Source organism: Petromyzon marinus, chromosome 46, assembly GCF_048934315.1.
Source record: "Petromyzon marinus isolate PM22_M1 ecotype Great Lakes invasive population chromosome 46, UKy_Petmar_22M1.pri1.0, whole genome shotgun sequence".
Classification (NCBI taxonomy): Eukaryota; Metazoa; Chordata; class Hyperoartia; order Petromyzontiformes; family Petromyzontidae; genus Petromyzon; species Petromyzon marinus.
This window is the reverse complement of record NC_133712.1, coordinates 5,461,170-5,481,259: the sequence shown is the minus strand read 5'-3', so window position 1 is coordinate 5,481,259 and position 20,090 is coordinate 5,461,170.

Sequence of the window (20,090 nt, the reverse complement as noted above, 5' to 3'; positions counted from 1 at the left end):
TCTCTGTAACCAGTGTTGCCTTCACCTTTAACGTCATTAACACCATCATTAATGCCGTCACCACCATCATAACCACATTCATTGGTACCACTGTCAACATCATCTTCATTCCCACCACCATTACCACGATACACGTCGTGTAGTGCATTGCGCATTGTGTTAAATATTTGTGCTCCGCGTGCTTTTTGTGTCGTGTGCATGGTGTCTGTTGTGCGCATAAACGCGCATTGTGTGTGGTGTGTGTTTGATGTTGAGTACACATTTGCGTGTATCCGTTGTGTGTTTGTGCAGCATAAGTTGTGCGGGCGGGGGCAAGGTGGTCGTACAGTCTTCAGAGGATCGGCACGGGGCATGACGTACATGCAGGGACACAGTGGCCGGTAGGAGATCCCTCTCCCATCACCTATGTCGCCCTACGTGCATTCACGTGTCTTTTGTGTCCGCGTCGGACCTTGCATATCTAAATGTTTACCCCACGTGTCCTTGTGTGTCCCTGTGGGTCGCCGCATGTCTAAATGTGTACGCACATGTCTCTGTAATGTCCCACCTTCTCTCGGTTAGTTCCCCGCATGTCCTCATGTCCCTCCGTGTCACTACGCATGCTGCGTCTTCCTTTAGATCATAGATCACGGTTCCGTGCATTTTCACGTGTGTTCCTGTGTATACGTATGCCTTTGTGTCTGCACATGCATCTGCTTGCCTTTGTGTGTCTCAGTGTCAACGGTGTCAACAGTGTTGCTTTGTGTCAATGATACTTCGTGTCTGCTTGTGTCTTCACGTGCCCCCCTGTAGCATTGTTACCATGCGTGTCGGTGTGTCACCGATGCGTTATAGCACATGTCATCACACATGGTTCTCCCACTGGCACATCTGGCCCGTGAAGGCTTTTGTAGTGGCCTGCCGAGGTATAAATACAGGTTTCCCTCACTTTATGCGGTGGATACGTTCCAAAAAAAGGGCACACAAAGTAAAACCGCACAAGACAGCGTCCTGCCGAGTAGTATATACGTACACATGCAATGTTGTGTCACATCTGACCGCAAAGTGGCATATAGAGTGAGTTCAAAAGACATTTAGCGAATTTTGTGGAGAAATAGGTAAGCCGCATATACGTGAAATCGCACAAACCAAACCTGAATAAACTGTGGAAACCTGTAGATACAGGTTAGTGAGATGAAAAGTGATATACAAGAGATAGGGATGAGAGTTGGAGACAAACTATGGTGGTTAGCTGTCACATAGCTGACGTTATGACGTAAATAAGTCATGTGATGTAACATGTACGCGTGGCACGTGATATTACGTCGCTAACTTTTTGTAGCCCGCCAGATAATATTTCTGAAGAACCATTCGTTTTCATGTGCCTCTGTGCCAAGCACATGTCTGCATATCTCCATGTGGGTGACTTTGTGTTCCATAATCTCAAAATGCACCTAGCCTGGCACAGCTGCTACGGTCACATCACTCAATGGCGGCTGTTCTCTTAATTTATTCACTGGTCACTATCTGTGTCCTCAAATCCTGATGCTTGCATTTCCACGTGTGTGTGTGTCCCTCCACATCTTAAAAATAATATTCTGCATATATTTAGCATCTTGCATGAAAATTCCATCTATAAACGTGGTAGAATTTGTAACACATGCAGTTTTCGCGTGGAGGCATGATAATACACAGACAAGCGGGCAAAATAGCCAGAACCAGTGCCAACAATTGCTCAAGCTCTGTGGTCCTATATTGAGCGGCCGGAATGTGGGTCAGGAGTGTTCCACTTTTCATCCCAGTGCGACCCGCGGTTGCTCACTTCTCCGTGATGCAGGGGAGGCTCCCGGCAGGCGTGGCCGAAAAAATGAAGATGTGAAGAGAGGCGGTGAGAGTCCTGGAGGGGAGTGAACTGGCATTGGTGCAGGGTGGACAACAAACGTCTCCCATTGATACGAGGCGACATCAACAACAAACGCAATTAACAGCAACATCCAGGATCAACTGGCGAATTCGAACAACACGCAGTTAACAGCAACACCGAGTCAACCGGAGTATCTAACAATACATGGGAGTTGATAGCGACATCTGTTCGGCCAGTAAATTCTAACAACACAGTTCACAGCAACTCCTAAAGTCTTCCAGAGTACAAATAAGACGCGTAGTTTATACCAACTGCTCGAGTCACACAGGGTCTCCTGTAACTGCGACGTTAACAACACACGGATACAAGTACCCTGTGTGGCCAGTAACACCCAGACTCAACGGCAACACCCCAAAACACACCCAGTGTCACCAACATCATCTCACATTATCATTAACAGCTGATAATACCAGCTACAGCCAGCTACATTGAGCATCACCAGCAAAGTGAGTGATAAACCAGCTTTAATACTTTCCATAAAATAATGAGAAACTCATGTCCTGCGCGTGTAAATAATAAGTATTCACACGTGCAATGCCCATGCACTCTCACACAATCACATGAACATAGATGTTAGAACTCACATGTGCACACATAAGCGCAAGCTTTTTTGAAACCCTGCACCCCCTGCATTACCAGTTTAATGACTTGTTTCCACATGGATGTTGTGGTGCTGACAAGTAGACCACAAAGAAATGATGTAAAAATAAATTTGGTTTCACATTTTTAAGCCTTCTCTCCTGCAGGAGGGACTTTGTCAAACGTGTCTTTTGTCGCTGTGTGTAGGTGTTTAAGGTGGGGAGTGGTAATAAATGTTGAACTTTTTTCTTCATGCTTTTGGAGTCCCTGACTGCTCACAATCATTAAGGACCTTGATGATGGTGGGTAGGCCCGAGTAAAGCTACGTGGCTGGGAGTCAGAGCCATTCCCTGTTCACCTTTGGGTGCGACAGGGATGTGCTGTGGCTCCAACATTATTTAACATCTTTTTCGACAACGTAGTTCGAGAAGCCTTCCTTGGCTGTACTGGCAGAATCTCCATCTGGTACAGATACAGTGGGAGGCTGATCAATATGGTCGAGGGATAGCTCCCTATTGGTCAACCATTTATATATGCTGATGATCTGGTGATTGCTGTTCACTTAGAAGAAGTTGGAAGTGCTGCTGCTAGACCTGGAGCATGCTACAAACTTACCATCAGCCCCACCAAAACTAAGCAACTGGCTGGGTATTTTGTGCCATCAAACACTCAACTCCCGATTGGTGATGGGGTAGTTGTCGAGAGAGTGAAGAGTTTTCCATACCTGGGCATTGTACTTATGACCAGCTCCGATTTGATAGCAGAAGTCTCACTCCGAATCAGTCGAGTGGCATCTGTTCATCGGCTGGGTAAAGCTGTGTGCAAGCTTCCTGGTCTGTTGCTCCACATGAAGCCTCGGGTATTCACGGCCACCGTCATGCCCTCCTGTATTCTTGCGGAAAAGCGGACCCCCCCACCCCCCATGGAACATCTTCGCCAGTAAGACACATTCAGGCTGGCATGCCTACGATCCATCCTAGGTTTAGCCAGGCTGGATTGTGTGAGGACCTCACAAATCTTTGAAAGAGCTCGACAAAGTTAATCGGTGAGCTCCGGCAGGCAAGGCTGCGTTGGCTGGGTTATAGAGCCTGCATGTACATCCACCACATGCCTAAATAGCTTTTGTTCAGCCAGATAGAGGGGGCCAAATGGACGTGGCAGGGGCTCGAGAAGCGATGTAATCATGTGGTACAAGAGGATGTAGAGCTAAGTGTGCTTTCCGATGACTGGTACCAGCGGTGTCAAGATCGGCCTCTGTGGAGGAGGCTTGTGAAGGACGCTACTGGGTAGTTGGAGGCAGTCGCCCTTCAGCATGAACAGAGGGCTATGGAGCAGTTAAAATATAACGTAGTTGATCACATCCTTCCAATGATTGCTCAATCTGAATCCATCTTCTCTGATTTTCACTCACCCACCCGTGTGTCTTGTTGTCCGATGACTACAAGTCAATTTACTTGCTAATTTCTACAGCCCTACACGTCCATGCACATCACAAACCCTCCCCCTCTCCCCTGTGAACCTCTACAGCCAAACTCCTCCTTCCCGTGCCTAACCCCTACAGCCAAACTCCTCCTCCCCGTGCCTATATAAAACCACAACAGCAGATAATTTTTCTCACCTGAAGACGGCCGCTTGTGTTGCGACCAAAACGTCGTGATTTCTTTCATTATTTTTTTTTACTATCTACATGACTTTTACCGAAAGAACCAGAGAGTATGGATTCCTGCAGTAACGAAAGCTTCAAATCAAAGATATCAGAATCTTTATTTATGCTGGAGAAATCCGGTGAGCTATGAAGCTCTTTTTCCTGTCTGTACTGCATACCTATGCCTGTGAATTAGCTTCATCACGTGTGTATCACACCTACATAGGTGATGCAGAGAGATGAAATTAGGACACAAACAAGAGAAAGACATGTAGGGATATGATATGAGATACGGACAAAATTAAGTCGTACAATTAGATAAAACTAGATACAAATAAGATTTAGAGGTGTAAGGAGTTGTAGAGAAGAGATAGTATGAATGAGATATATAAGCAAGAAATAACTATGAAAGAGAGTTGACAAAATATCCAAACTTAAGATACCTATTTAGCGATATGAGAGGAGTAAATAAGGTAGAGAAATGTTGTGAACTTGCTGAATGTATGCAAGCAGGAAATAAAGGCTATCATCAAACATGATCAATTCATTGGTGGATGAAGGCCTGATAAACCTTTACCATCTCCCACAAGTCCTTCGATGCAACAATCCATCTAGTATCTAAAAACGAGCTGATTTCATTGCTCCATCTCCACGGATGTCCTCCTCTTGGGTGTATTTATTGTTCACCCCGAAGTGAAAATGTTACACCACAGGTGGTAGTTTGGCAGCAAGTCGTGTGTGATGTGGTCGAGTGTGGCGACTCCCACCTCTATCAATACGTCTCATTAGGGGGAAAGAGCAGATAGACTACTCTATAGAGATCCCTCTCGTGGAGGCCCTTTCACCATAAGCTGTATGAGCAAGCAATTGCAGGGCTGTACTTGCTTACAATTGAAGAGACTGGGTGCAACAATTGTCCAGCACCGTTTGAGCACTTATTTGGCCAATTTAAAGTCATAACCCGTTAATGAGCCTTGATTCATGTAAATCATCAAAGTGTCTGTTCACACAAAACCACAAAACCTCCACTGGTGGCCTTTAGCAAGTTTACTCAAATCCACGTTTCTCTGGCCATGACCAGTTATCTCCATGAGACAACCTCTGTAGACTGTAAAAGTCGAACCTATTTAATGAACCCAAGGGGCATGCCGGGTTGAGTTAACCCCATGTGGATTTTTTTATTGAAACTAATTTCAATTTAAAGAGTAATGAGGAGTTAGGAAACTACTGTCAAAACGGCCACTTGTACTGATTGCTTGCACTCTTCTGCACCACTCCCTCTTGACCAGATGGCGACAAATCTCCTCAACAATCGCTATGCGGTTTTGGAAAAACTGGGTGAAGGAACATTTGGCCAGGTGTTCAGATGCTGGGACCACAGGAACCACAAGGAGATGGCCCTCAAGATGATTGACTCCACATTAAGGTGAGAGACCAAGTCATGATTGTGCATCACAATCTTCACTGAAAAGTTTTCCTGCAACACAAACTCACGTGTGCCTACCTCGACATGAAGAATTCTATTTTAATGATCCTATTTTCGACATTCTCAGAAGTGTTTGTATTTCTTCACGCAGCGTCACGGACGCAGAAGTATATAACGAGGCTGGCTTCCTGAAGATGTTGAGACACAAAAGCATCATCCGGCTTGAGGAAAACTTCGTCGTGGGAGATTACCATTATCTCGTGTTGGACTACATCAAGTAAGAACACTAAGTCCATTACAAGCGTGACACTTACAGGATGTGTAAAACTACAAGCTTGGCAGCTGCTTCATCTCGATCAGTGCTCAATCCTTAGCTATGCTACACTGCATTGTTAAGAAGCAGATGCATTAACCATTTCGTAACCAGTTTGCAAAAAAGAAAACAACTATCTGCAGTCAGCACGTATTCCATGCATTGTTACACCTCGAATGTCTTACCTCACCTTTAGTGTTCTAGGACTTGCCGTGCATGTGTGGATGTGCTGGTGCCTTTGTGCTTGATGCTGTGTTTAATTAACCATCCTGCACTCTGTATGTTGTGCGTTTTCCGTTGTCAGCGCGGGCAGCCTCTTTGACGTGGTGAACTCGAACGGAGCATTTACTCTGTCCTCCGTCAAGAGATACGCCCGTTCCCTGATGGAAGTGCTGGCCTTCCTGAAGAAGAACGGCGTAGTCCATGGGGACCTCAAGCTGGTAAGGGTTTATCATTACATTTCTTTTAGAGGAATTAAGCAGGTCTAAGGGACGCTGCCATGGTGTCATGGGTAGCACACTAGACTTTAAACCCAGAGGGAATCGATTCAATTTGATCTCCCGGCTTGGCAATTGCAACAGTGGACAGGTTCTGAAATCCCAACTCTCCAACCACCCACCCACCCACCACCTCTATACACCCAGAAGGATAAATAAGTACAACACAGTTCATCACAAAGTCACAAGTGGTGGCGTAAAGTGTGGGTACTCCGACCACTTTTGAGACATTTGGCTGTGTATACGAGTAGCCCAAAACCATTTAAGTAGCTCTCTCGACCTACTCAATGATGGAGGCCTTTCTGGAAGTAGAGGGGTGAGCAAATAATTGCAGGCCTGCACCTTTACGGTGATCTTTTAAACATATCGAGCAGTGTATGCGCCTCATGCACCTGTAGCTCTTTGCCACGTGGTGGCCAGTTGAATTCCCATCACAGCTGCCTCATACAGAAGAGCTCTTATCCGTGATCATATTACCTATGACTCCCATTATCCATGGCAGCTGTAGAGTCCACAGAAACACCAATTATCCGTGACCCTATTTTCATTCTTGTACGTAATTATTCAGGTTTTTCTTTTTTTACCATCCTGAATTGCGGAACAACTCCGTTCGCGCCGATGAGAAGAGTCGCCATGTCAATTCTTCCCATTATAAGTGTTTTGTTTTCATGACCAACTTCAGTACAAGATGTTGTATTGGATCATCTTTACGAGAGTTATTGATCCCCCTGCTTCCGACTCGAGAAATAATTCATTTACACTTATAACGTTAGATGTACAGTGCACAAAATGAACGCCATTCTTCCATACAGACAGGAATCATCTTAATGGACTCTCATTTGGTTAAATACAATACAAATAATGCGTCCGTTTTCTTAATTTTTTCAGGAAAACATCTTGGTGAAAGATCACCACACGGCAGCCATCCGATTGGCCGACTTCGGAGGAAGTTTTTTTGAATATGAATTTCGTAAGTTACACTTTATATACATTTATACACATCATCACATTTCTAAATATTCCTACAGATCCTGTTATCTGGAATAATTTTGTGTTTTATATAGCGTCGTTCATGCAAATTGCGTGAACGATGCTGATGTGAACAGGCATCACGCAGTGATGCCTGCGCATGGTAGCTCCACACGAGGTATTAAGGGAATGCTCACAACTCCTTACGATCTCCAATTCACAACCGTGCATTGGGAATGTCCACTTCCGTGTAAAATCACGTCCTGTCATATTCTGTTTGTTGCGGTTGCACCCGACTTAAGAGCCGCATGGCTCACAGGGCTATACCTAATAAATTAAAACTTGAAACTTGAAAACTATCACATATCATGCAGGACAGGGTGCGAACACATTGGGGATTCTTTTAGTGAAACTATGACTCCTACAGGCCACCTAAGCAATATTGTATTTTTTTTATTTTTCTCCAGCCGATGATTTATTTGGGACGCCCGGATACAACGCTCCCGAAGTATTGCTGGGCCAGCCGTTTGGAACATCAATTGACATGTGGGCTGCCGGGTGCATACTAGCTGAGATATCTGTCGGCAAACGACTGATGTCAATGAGCAGCGAGAGTCAGGAGATCGCTGGCATCACAAAGGTAACATTAATTTTATAATTTTGTATATTTATTAGCGAAAGATTGTGGGTTTAAATCTGGTTGGGGTTTATTCAGCCCTACAGTGTCGATAAAATGAGTACTACTTTTTAGGGAAGTCGACATTGGTTGTCATAGAGATATATTCACCTGTGACGTATGAATGGAGTTTTACCACTGACTCAGGGCTGCAGCCAGGCTATGATCACTGCCTCAATGCTCATTTGACTTTGAGTACAAATTCAATTTTAAACAGCTTCATGTTACGTGAAATCAAGTGATTACTCAATAATGAATAATTTAATCAATATGATACGAACCATGTATGTAAGTACGTACAGAAAACGCCTCTTAACTCGCCAGTGACATGAGATCAAATGTATCGTTTATTTTCAGATTGTGGGAACACCACCTTTTGAGATGCTGCACGCTGCACCAGACGGTCCTCGGTATTTCAGTGAGTACTGCAATTTTTTTTTTTAATATGCGATTAGGTGTTATAACATCACTCGTCTGGCTGCACAATGACGTGAAAGTTGGGTTGTTTCCCCACGTCCTTCACAGCCTTCATTGTACATCACAGCCTTGTGCACATGAATAATATTTTAATGCATGACATCGTTTGCGATTGTACCCACTGCAGACTTCTTTGGGCAACTGACCAAGGAATGTCTGCAGGAGACCCCTCAGTGTTGCCCGCTCAAGGAGTTTCTGAAAACGAGAGACCCATTGTTCCTGGACTTCATCAGCTCCATCCTATGGTGAGTGTCCCACTCTTTGAGTTTCCCTCAACTGTAACAAAATTCCAGTAAATTTCTATATCATAAGGGAATATGCATCCCCTTTGCAATGTACAGCTATCTTGCATCTCTCTGCAGAAGAAACTAGGTAAAGAATGAAAGGGCAAATGCAGTACTGTATCCTCATTTAACGCGCTAATAGATGTTCTGTATAAAGAAAAAATGCATTTAGTGAGGAATTACCGTTTACACATTACAGAGATAAACAAATAAAAACCATGCACATTTGCACATTTTCACTATAAAATTAGCTTGCAGTCATCCCATGGCGAGAAAAAAAAACTGTGATAAGGGTACGCCACCACGTACTATTATATTATTCCGCGCATATACCTAGAATTCCTATACTGCTCAGCCATGCAGCTGAATAAAGTTGTTTGTCATGAACCGCTCAGAAAGCCCGTAACAGAATGGAATAACTTTACTTTAGCGATAACACGTTGTGTACGCACACTTTGAGCGTGGACTTACCATACCTATCTTCACATACCTGCAAACCCTTAGATACTTTATCAAGTGGATGTAAGCTTATTGTATCACTTTAATGTGTCATTTGGGTATGTATATTTTGCTGATCTTCTCATCGGTACTTGTCTCTCTGTTTTCAGCTGGAACCCAAATGACCGTCTAACTCCGAAAAGTGCTCTCAAGCACCCATGGATGAGTGCAGCTCCAGCTCCACCACCTGGACTTCACCAGGCACCAGCATGCAAGATCAACTCCCATCTGGCTCCTGCAACCAAGACCTTCCCTATTCTGGACCCCTACAACATCCCTTCCAAGACAATGGACCCCTACCAATTATGCTGGCTGGATTCGGACCCCAACAACTTCTTCATCCCGGCTCCAGCACCTTGCCACCTTCCCTCAATTCCACAACTTACTTCTCCTGGCCAAATTCCAGTCGAATCATTTTGCTGCAGCTCTTCCGGAGTGGCAATTCCCATTTTGGCCACTAAGGTGTCCACTGCCACTTTCCTTCCATCTCCAGCCGCCGTTGCAGTCCCCTTAATTGAGCCAAGGACTGACGCCTTCCTGGCTTCTGCTTCTGTTGCATTAAGCGCCGGAACCATTTTGGATGTGGAGATGCCTACAGCCACTAGCTCAACATCCACCACAAAATGCAGCATTCAGGTGGAAGATGTGAACACTGCTGTGTCTTCGACAGCATCAATTGCTGACCCCCTCCCAGAGTCGGAGACCAGAATTGATGCGGACATCAAGCCTCTGGATATTGAGGAATTTCATATTTCAATTGAGGCAGTCGATGAGGCGACCCAAAATGGAGCCGAGACGAGCATGGGCTCCATATTGTCTCTGCCTATAAACGCAGACGACACTGTTAACCCTCTCCTGGAGTCCGAGAGCACGGTTAAGGCAGACTCTAAGCCTCACGATGCTGAACAAATGAAAGCCATGGTACAGAGTGACATGGACAGTGCAGAAAAAATTATTGAGGTCCCCAAATCCCAATCACCAACCATCCGCAAGAGATTGCATCGGTTCGGACGCGCTCTTATTAAGTTCGTCTGTTGTTGTGGGGGAAGTGGTGAGGGGGATTAAATGTTTTAATATTGTCAAATATATGGGCAGCCCTCGACTTATCACCTGTTCATAAGTCGAACGGTTTATAAGACGGTCGTCAAAAATGTATTATATTTAAATGCACATAACTCATTGCTATAAATTGTTTTATCATTTTTAAAAGGGAAACATTGTTAAACACATAAAAAATATTGTACATTTGCATTTTATACTGTAATAAATACTATATTATACATAACATACCAAATAAATGTTGGTAAATAGAAAGAAAAATCAGTTTTAACTTAACTTGCCTTGATTCCCGATGATGCTGGCTTGTTTGTCGGAAGGCGCATAATGGATCCCAACAATTTCACACACAAGGGGGCATGTAAGCGCACTCACACAAAAACATACACGACAACGATCCCCTGTATGGCCTGCCTTCACAGCGTTTATGAAGGTCGCCTTTGACTCAACAGTAGCGATGTTTACACACACCGCACCGGGTACTCATTTGAGGCCGAGTTGACCTAGGAGAGGCCCAGGACCCATTCAGATTATCATCACTGATGTTGGTTGTGAGTGGGAATTAAATGTTTTAATATTGTTAAGTATACTCTGGTTCCTTCGGTAAAGTCACGTTGGTAAAAAGTAAAAAAAACAATGAAAACAACTAAATCAAATCACGACGTTTCGGAGGCAACACAAGCTTCCGTCATCAGGTGGAACAGCCACAGTAAAAAATACTATGGTGAGTAGAGAGAGCTATTTGTGACAAGCGATTATAAATGGTAAGAAGGGGGGAGGAGCCAGGGAGGACGGATGCAGGGTAGGGAGGGGGGTGAGTGTTGGGGGACGGAGATTATTGAAGCTCCTGGCCATGGTACTCATGTACAACGGATGGGGGGGGGGGGCGGCGGGGGGCGGCGGGGGGCGGGGGAGAGTGGGATGGGGGACAAATTTGCACGATTGAAACATTGCACGTCAAATTTCCTAGTGATGGTAGTGTGTAAGGCTGGGAGTAAAATACCGGAGATATGGATATGAATATAAACTCTAAAGCAGCTAAAGTTTTACTTGATTAATAACATCCTTCCAATGAATGCTCAATTTTAAACCATCCTCTTGGTTGAAGTTACGACTATGTTTGTATATCTGGATGGATTCATGGACAAATCTTTGGTGGTATCCAGATGGCTTGCAGAGTACTTTGGTAGCAATGATCAGCCACAGCAGAAGAATTTGTCCTATCGTGTTTCAAATCTGACTTGTGCTCGTGAATGCGGTCAGATACATTGCTTCGTTTCCCCAATATAGCAATCACCACAAATGCAACTCAGTTTGTAGACACCAGGGTACTGTAAGTCAGGAATGACATCCTTTACGGATGGGATCAGATCACGTATTTTGTGTATTGTACTGAATCGGACCTGGATCTTGTGTTTGTTTAGAATTTTGGAAATATTTTTGGTAACGCCTGCTATGTATGGTAACGTGATGGTTTTGATCAGAATCTCAGGGGGTTGTTTCTCCATGGTAGGAGAAACAACTCTGGAAGGTAACCCAGAACTTGGGTTACATACAGAGCATAACTGTGAAACTGTGAGGCATAAATGTTAACTTTACAAACCTTAACCGTTTCTTTCTGCGTCGGTGAAAGTCGGAGGGAATATCGCCCCTCCCTCCAGGTTGTGCACCCAGACAGGGAGGCGCATTCGAGACAATTTATAACATTTGATTGTTTTACTTGTGGGTTTTATGGTAGGAGTATGACAACGGAATATACCGTGGGTGATCCACACAAGGACACACACTGACACACGTACGGACACACACACGGACGCAGATACATACGGACAAATCCTGACACAGCAAAAATCGAAAGAAACCCCGCCTTGTGGGCAGGATCCGAGTGAAGGGATTTTTGGGCATAAAAAGAGGATCCTGAGCATGGAAACCTCAGTTCGACCAGGGGGTCGACTCAGGAGCGATCTGCGACCAGCGGGTCGGCTCGACTCGTCCGCAGTTCATCGGAACTCAGATGAGTTCGATCGGCTCACCGGAGCCGGCCATCGGGGGCTCGACTCATCGGAGCGGCTCCCAATCTCATCTGCAGGCGGGCAAGACCCGCTTGACAGCTCAACTCGCCCCTGCGTGGGTCAGCCTCTGCCGACGCGGAGGTCTCTGCTGCCGCCGGGGTGGTGAGGGTCGCTGTTTGGCGACGAGGCTGCGTGCACACCGTGCATCGCCAGCCGAGTGCGCACCCGGGTCAACACTCAACCACCGTGCACGCTGCGAGCGAGCTGTGGCCGCCATCTACCGACCGCGTTCTGAACTGCAGCAGCGTATCGACGACATCCGAATCCGTTCAACACGGTGACCGCCGAATTGACTTATACGTATGACGCGCACCGCCCCCTCACCACACGACAAGCAGGCGTCTGTTTTACACAAAGATCGACTCCGAACACTGACTATTCAAAACAATTCATGTCACTCAAACATACACGGGTCCTTAACCAGAAGCCAACACTCAAGTCTATCGGCCATCAGTGGCTGTGAAGGCGTCACATCGAGACCGAGTGACAACCACCCGTCGTTATAAGTATATCCATAGTTGTCCTCTTTACTATTTAGTGGGCTGTACTCTTAATCGCATGAATATTCAACAGATCCATCAATACGAATTGATTTTTGACACCTTCTTCCGTAGAGCCACGCTCTTGTGGGGAAGGGTGTGTCCCACCAGATCCTCATCAGGCGATCTGGTCCACAATCAATTAAAACTTGGTATCAGGTAAGATCTTCAGGGGAAAGGAGCACACCATCGCATGCCCTTACTCCAAGCCATTATGTAGTCAGATAATCTGCCGATGTATCTGTTGAGATTTGTGCCTTTAAGAATAATAACTGTTTTTATTGTTTTTCTTACCGCCGTATAATCTTTAAAGTACCTTTCGTTCGAAATCGCCGCACGTATTCGCGTACTCTACAGAATAATCACCTGTTCTGTGACCCAGTGTGCTAACAACGTGATAAGGGTTGCATATGATCTATGATCAATGAGTACGATACTGCGGGGACAATTCAATATAATAATTCATTATAAAGTTAAGGTTTTTGTTTAGTATAGCATTTGCATGTTCTAATAACTCTCTTTCACTAACAACCATCGCTTAATGCGGGGTCCATGTGTTTTCAAAGTGAAATCGTACAGTCGTTGATGATACTGTCTTGATACCGTGTGGATACCGTGTTGAAGTTCTGAGATTGAGAGTTCACATACATGTTATAGTTAAGGTTTAATAGAAAATAAATTGATTAATACAGAAGTGGTCGTGTGATTCTTTCCTGAAATTTTTGCGTAAGATCTGTTTCCTGCGATGCGATATGAACTCGGGAACCTAAACTATAAACACACCAATCCACACTCATTAAACTTTAAAGCGAATGATATGAACTTGGGACCTAAAATATGAAGACTCGGGGAGTGTTAAAGCGAGAATCATTGTATTATGCTGATCAATAATACGAAGTTAGACAACGAGGCCGAATTGACACTAGCGTAACTGCACACGATTGATTGCGTTATCCTGATTGATAACCCCACCTCGTCAACGAGGCGGGACCTGATTATCATAAAGGCTTTCATCATTAACACAACCACACCCACTCGTATAATTAATACGATTACCTCTCTAATTAGCATAGTTATACGCATAATTACACGAATTAACATAATTTTGGATTAATTATGCAAATTTCGAATTTCATTTAATTTTCATTATTTTTCATCAATTTTCACACACCCACATACAGAACAAATTGGGGTCTCGTCCGGGATCTCTCGCAGACAGGTTATGCTTAAATGAAGGACCGAATCACTGTTGTACAAATCAAGGTTTTGTGAACTAACATTGCGCTGTGACGGTAAACGGTGTAAAACAAACAAAAAACGCACTCTGAAGAAAATACCAGAGTAGCAGTGTATAACAAAGACAGTGGGAGTAAGATTATTTGCTCAAATTGAACCAACATATTCTGTGATACAAATGTTTTTATGTGCGCTCTGAGGGGAATTCCAGGGTAACTCACGCCACACATGAGAGGCTAGAGTTAAGATACACTCTTAAGTCTATTAACTACACTACATAATAGAGATGGCACATGACCCGCAACGTTCTGAGGGTGACATCCCAACGCATAACACTGATACAGAGTGGCCCTCCGAGGAGGAGATAGAATCTATGGAAAAACAATATCGTGAATTTGTGTTAAAACGTACTGGACGGACTGCTAGAGAGCAGACAGAGCAGAAAGACATAATGGAGGGGAGACATAGAGAAGATGTTAAGGCACATAGGAGGAAACTACTTAAGGATGTGATGAAATGTAGCAAAGCCAAACGTGACATAAAAATTGCAGAAATAGCAAGGTTAGACTCGTATCTCCTCACACAGACAGACAGAGAAAGATTATGGACTGGGGAAAAATTTGAGAGGGAAAGGAAGGAAAAACTGTCCCTAATAGAAGAGGTAGTGCGTCTGCACGCCCTCGTGAGAGAAAAAGAGTCGGCGCTGAATGCACCAGCGGGACCCCCAGACGTCGGTACACAGAACACATACGGGAGTAACAGTTTACCACACTCCGAGCCATGCGGACGTAGCCCAGGGCCAGATCCCACACAAAGTATGGCTACAATGCAAAGCGATTTTGATAAAGAAACCCCCTCGCAAATCGAGGAGAGGGAAGGGGAAATACGGACACAAACAGGAAAACAGGAGGCCGACCACCCCGAGGTTAGAGAGAGGCAAAATATTAACCCTAAGTCACCAGGGTATTCTGTACTGATAGAGCGACAAAGGGCGGAGCTGGGGCGAAACGAGCAACATGACATAGACAACTCACCAGAAAGACGCACGCTACCCAAGTACGACCGACATGATGCAGATGACAGAGACGGCTCACTTGGTAGACTCCTTCCACGCAGGCACGACCGACGTGGAATCTATGGCAGGGACTACTCTCCGGAGAAGCGCACCTCGCGCAAACATGACCAACCAGTTCCAGATAGCTCAGTCAGCTCACCAGAAAGACGCACGCTACGCAAGTGCGACCGACATGGTGCAGATGACAGAGACAGCTCACTTGGAAAACGCACCTCACGTAAGCATGACCGACGTGGAACCTACAGCAGGGATCACTTTCCAGGAAGGCGTACATCACGCCAACATGACCCATCAGATGCAGATAGCTCAGACAGCTCACCAGAGAAACGCACCTCAAGCAAACATGACCAACATAACACGGGTACAAGGGACAGCTCACCAGAGAAACGCACGACACATTAAAATTACCAACGCAAAACCACCCGCACCACAGATGACAAACACAGGAATCCCGACAACCATGTAGCACCAGACAAACATAAACACAGCACATCACCTAGCAGCCACCACGCACGTAGTAGACGGCGTGAAGGTCAAGGACAAAAACACTCACCACATAGACACAGCTCAAGGAGATCACGCACACCAACCCACAGGCATGGATCACAAGACCCACATAAGAGAAATAAGGGACACAAGCCACGGGACAGATACGAATCCTCGGACAGAGGGAGACCACGACACAGACACGGGAAACATGACAGTAGTGATAGCGAAGGCAGGGACAGCTCGAGTGACAAATCCTCTGAATCTGACGCCTCTGACGACGATCAACTGTCCGAATACTCATTCAGTAGTAAGACTCTGAAATTGATAGACAAAGCGCTCGTCAGAATTCCCTATTTCGATCCACACAACAAAACCAGGGATATACACAACCACATAGCTACAGTAGGACAGGAGGCTAAGATCCGGGGTCTGGGTAAATCAGCAGAAAAAGCATGTTTATTGTCAAGGAGCTTACATGAAACCGCCAGACCATGGGTAACATCCCTGCCAAATAGGGTCAAGAGCGATTTTAAGCAATTAAGCCGAGCAGTAGTTAATAGATTTGGGGAATACTCCACACTATCTGAAGGATTGAACGCGGCAAAATTGATGACTCAGCGTGCGGACGAAGACCCACGAGATTATCTCCTACGCCTCAAGAGAGCAAATTCCGCAGGTGACGTGGACAACGCCCAGGAAGAAGGGAAGATATTAAAAGTTATGTTCTTCCAATCACTAAGACCTGAAATAGTGAAGATAGTAGGAACGATGCTAGACCCCGAGACTGCCTCCTTGCGCCAGATTGAAAGCAAGGCCCACACGGCCTGGGTGAACGGACGGAGAACCACTAGCACAGCTAAAACACACATCATCACCAAAGACAAAGATCGTCTCAATCTGGAGGGAAACGAGTCTCCAGGGAATAATAACAGTACCACCCGGAACGAACATGAAACACCCCAGGAGAGGGCGCCAAATCCACGAGGATCAAAACTCAGCAGCAACACGCCGGACAACGGGTCATGGGGGACCTGGCACCCACGGCCGCCACAGCCCTGGAATATAGAAGAGGGCGGATCTTGGAACTATGGAGGATGGAGAGCGAATGACGGATCATACCTACCCCGCGGAGGCCGACGCCCACCGAACCAATCCCCATATCGTCTCCCACTGCCGCCTCCGCTAGCAATGGGGCATAGACCACAGGCAGCCAACAGGAGTCGATACGCTCACTATATTCGGATGGAAAGAGAACATCAAGAGAGTATGAAGACTCCCATGCGAACAGCCAAGAAAAGAATACCAACAGAACACACACAGGAAGAGGACGCACCCAACGCAAAGATAGCCCAAGAGAACATAAGAAACTCAAGAAACCCCAAAGCAGTCACCGAGGTGGTACCAGAGGGTAAAGGGTACCATCTGGGGGAATTAATTCCCGTAGGACCGGTCGGACGAGTCCACGTGGAAGTAATACTGCAAGACACCCTGACCAGCCAGGGCCTTTGTGATACGGGAGCAGAAATATCCATGATATCCAGAGACATGTTTGATGAACTCCAGACTGCCGTCCAGAGGAAGAATGAAACGTTACAGATGATGCCAAGTAGGCTCACCTACTCAGGATGCGAAGGGACCCACATGCGGCCATTGGGCAAGGTCATGATGAAGCTCACGTTCAACAAAGTCAACATGAGCCATCCACTATATGTCGTGCAGAACCCAAGAAAAAAGCTGATCATTGGGATCGAACTACTGAATCGCCTTAAACCCGTCATGAACCTTGAATCCCGACAAATATGGGCACAGTCAATGCCGGAGCAGCATAGGGATCCAGAAGATGAAGAAGTTGAGGACTTTACAGGAATTCAAATGATAACAGAACTCAACGACCTGTCACGGACAATCAAGAACGAAACCAAGCGTCCAGCAGAAATATGGACCACTCAACTACTGACCAACAGACTGGGAAAGGACCTTGAGGAAACCAACCTACGACCAGTAGTTCCAAAGGACTGTCCCTTCGCGGAGTATATACCGCCCACTAGTGGTCAAACAGGTGTTAACGTGTCTTTATTTGCCTGTCTGCATGCGTATGTCTTGTGTGTCAGCGGTTGCAACAGGTGTGTGGCCCTGTATATTATTGCGCGTGTGTGGGTGTGTGTGTTCACGTGTGTATTGTTCAGTCTGTATCTCTGTGCATCTTCTGTGCTAGCGTATGTCTGTATGTCACTAGAGAGCGGTTGTGCAGTGGTAGTGTGTAGTGGCACGTTCCTGATGGCCTAAGTTCCATTCCCGGTCACGACGAACAGCAGTAGTTTAGCTGGTTAGCGTGCTGCACTATTAACCTGGCGACCCAAGTTCGATTGCTGCTTATGGCCAACACCGGTGACGAATATCTAAACCGGTCCTTGGGCTCCCTTAGATTAATTCAGCCTTAAATGAGTACTCAGTGGTTGTAAAGCATCAGCACTGGGGAGACAAAGGTGGCTGGGTGTAGTGTTGGTCCTCCCATCCCCTTCGTGTTCTGTGCTGACCTTCGTGGATGCTCGCTAACAGCACTTGCCCTAAAAGTCTTTTCAAGGCTATATTGAGGATCTTTGACTTTTGTCTTTGTGTGGTGCAGTGGAGGGAGCACGGAGGGCGGTGCCTGCCACGCGCCCGGTCCTCACCCTGTTTGACGTGAGCCCAACATCCTCACACGACCACAACCAACCCATGTCTCATCTCCCACACCGCTGGCGAAAGCACTGTGTGTGTGATCTCGTGTGCTGTAGCTTTCTGTACCGTGCTGTGTTTGCTGTGTTAGCCATCATGTGCTGGGGCGTTCTGTGCGTTCTCTTGTGTGCTGTCGCATTCTGAGCTGTGCTGAAATTGCTGTCATGTTGCTGTAGTGCGCTGCGATGTGCTGTAGCGCTCTGCGCTCTGCTGTGGTGTGCAGGACAGCGAAGAGCAGCAGAACGAGGCTCGCACTGCTCAGAGCTCCACGTCCCAGATGAAGGCAGCGCGTGTCCTGCAGACGTTCGTCAACCCCTTTGGCATGGTGAGACATGGGGAGACAGGGACATGTGGAGGCACAGGGGTAGTTGAGTGCCAAGGAGATACATGGACTTTTAGACACGGGAATTACAAGGACACCAAGACAATGCAGCGATACAAGCGACTTAGGGACGTGGGGAACACACAGGAGGCATGGTAAATGAGAGACAGATAGGAGGCATAGAGACACAATATTAGCACAGGGTCACACGTGACACGGGGTCACTTAGGATTTGGATAAAACGGTCTTTATTGACGCAGAAATCCTGGAAACATGAAGACGTGGGGACTTGAGGAAGTGATTGAAAATAAAAAAAAGTTCGCTTGTGCATCTGTTCATGTGCTTGTGCTTGCAGTATCTACCATCCAGTGACGGGAAATCTCTGCCATTTCAAGAAAAGAAATTGGATCCTAACTCAAAAGTGTTTGAGGTAACACGTGATTGTTGTGTGCTAACATCTTGCTCACATCATCATCTCCATCATCATCATTATCTCCATCATTCCATTTCACAAACCACTTGTGCACACGTGCGGATGGGTGCTGAGTGAGGAATTTTAGTGGTTTGGTGATTAATGTGGTTATTTGAGTGCATGTTTGAGCATATGAGTGGGTGAATGAATGGTTGAGTGAGTGCTTGGGTAGGTGAGAGAGTGTAGTTGAGCGCATGAGTGGTTGGATCGTTGAACGAGTACCTGAGTGGCTGAGTAAGTGAATGAGTCAGTTTAACACGTAGGCTTTCGCGACCAATATCATTCATAATAAAAGTTTTTGGGTTAGATCGCGTTTATTTGTAAATGTGGATTCACTCTTCAACACACCGGTGGGCTAAAGTAGTGAACTATTTGTCTTTTTGTCAACGTGACACTTTTTTTGCTGATTGGCCGTGTCGGGTGGTGGAGGGTTACGACACATTTATAAATAAACGCGATCTAACACAAAAACCTTTATTATGAATAAGTGAATGAGTGTTTAAGTAGTTGACTGAGTGAGTGATGAGAACCCGTTGAGTGCTATCTCATCCGTCTCTGTAGATCTGTAGTCGCTGGAAACTGATGAAAGCGCCAGAGAAACCAAAGAAGAGCTCTCCACAGCCTGCAAAAGCCAAACACGGTGAAGGCACACACACACACCATGAACACAGAGACATGCACTAATCCAGCAGTCGCAAACACTTGCACGTGCATGTGCACACACACACACATGCAGACACGTACAGAAGTCGAGGGGTTGCTCACACACACACACGACAAAAACAAAAATCGTATCACCTTTAACAGACTTGGGGCAAGTGCTGTTAGCAAGCGTCTCTGAAGA